Source organism: Pinus tabuliformis, chromosome 3_1 (genome assembly GCF_031772625.1).
Source record: "Pinus tabuliformis cultivar Carrire ecotype Pingquan chromosome 3_1, CPIR1, whole genome shotgun sequence".
NCBI classification, from domain to species: Eukaryota; Viridiplantae; Streptophyta; class Pinopsida; order Pinales; family Pinaceae; genus Pinus; species Pinus tabuliformis.
Window position 1 is genome coordinate 741,350,138 of NC_142301.1, and position 1,909 is coordinate 741,352,046.

The following is a 1,909-nucleotide window of genomic DNA, read 5'->3' on the forward strand; positions in this document are numbered from 1 at the left end:
TTATGATTACAACCATACTGATAGTTGTCACTGAAGCAAAAGGGGGCTGAAAAGCTCAAGCCCCGCTTTCATGGGCCATATAGGGTGATACGCAGGATTGGACAGGTAGCATATGAGTTGGAGCTGCCCCAAGGCAGCAAGATTCATAACGTTTTCCACATATCATGCCCGAAGAAGGCGTTGGGACAGCATGTGACAATGACAGATGAGCTACCTCCCACGGATGATGAGGGGTATTTGGTGTTGCAGCCAGAGGCTATTATTGATACCAGGGAGAGGTAGCTACGGAGTAGGATGGTCCAGGAATTCTTGGTGAGGTGGAAGAATTTACGGATGAGGATGCCAGTTGGGAGACTCAGAAAATTTTGCAGCATCCATCACTTTAGTTGCTTGAGGACAAGCAACATTTTGCCGGGGGAGACTGTAATATTCCTAATTAGCCATGGCTAATTAGAATATTTGATTTTGCTCAATTTTGCCTTCTATAGTTATTTGTAAATAAAAAGGTGAGGAAAAGGGGACATAACTCACTTTTAGAATAAAAAGTCACTTCCTAGTAGCACAAGGTTGTGACTTAAAGTGGAACCAAGGGGGCCAAGGGACCATGCAGAGATGGGGCCCACACAGACACTTGGAGGGACTGCGCAGATGGAAAGGGAACATGTGGCAAGAAGGGATTACGTTGGAGGAGGTGAGCCTTGGGATTGGGAGAGGCCAATGCTATAAAGGAGAGAGGAGCCTCTCATTTTTTCATTCGATTATGAGCATTTAAGCTAGTCACTTCGACTTGGAGCATGCTGGCTGTTTAGCCTGTCTGCAACATTATTTAGTGCACTAAGTGTCTCCGTTCGGAGATCTCACCCTTAGCCTCGGGGGACTTCGAGTGCCTACTCGGGCAAGGTATTTTCAGTAGTATTTTTGCAGTAGTTTTGATCTTTGGCATTGAGGTGGAGCTGAGCATTGGAAGACTGCGCAATGTTGAGAGAGAGGGACGTAGTTCTTCTGGGAGCAGTTCCGAGTTGAGGATTTGTGGAGGAGTTGAGCTAGGATATTGAGCAAGGGTTCAGCTCTTGCATATTGGAGGGGTTTGGCAGAGTTTCAGGTAGTGTTTTGGAGGATTCTACTCAGTGGCAGCGCAGGCCTTGAGGGATTGCGTGATTCCCCAAGGAGGCGATTTTTGAGGGTCGGCCATTTCAGAAAAGCTTTCTGGGTTTTTTCTGAGTAGGGGCGGATTCCAGAGCTTCAGCATTTTCTGAGGAGGGGAACAACCCCAAATCCTCATTTGATTTCTAGCAATAACAGCAGCACGACAGTTTTCCAGCAGCATCCACGCTGAGGCCATTCCTTTGTTATTCTGAGCGTATTTCTTCACTTGCTTGGTGCAAGTCAAGGTGCCATCCTTCTGATCACCTCCTGTACTCATTCCATTACTCGGTATAATAAAATGGCTTAGCATTTCTCTCTGCATTTCTCGAGTATCTGCTTATATTTCATGCTTATATTATTATATGTTACACCACTGTTATTTTTATCATTTTGAGTTTCTCGGTTATTATATTATTTGTGCGTATTTGGTTGGAGTTTACTGGGATTTGGGGGAAAATCTCTGAAACAGGATATTACACATGGAGTGACGATTGCTTCAACACAGGAGGGATGCTAGGCGATTCAAGATGACATGGTAGCCAGTAGTGGTATCCAGCAGTGCACAGAGGGTTGCAACAGGGTGCACTTGTGTGCCAAGGGGCACGAAGATACATGTTTGTATGCAGGGGAGCGTAGGGATGCTTGGCCATATGTAGTGATGTGCGACGCTACCCATTGCGACGTTACCTCTAGGGAGACCGCCTAATAGGGATGACAGGCATGCCATTGGGTATAGTTCACCTAGGATCGATAAGGACGTTGA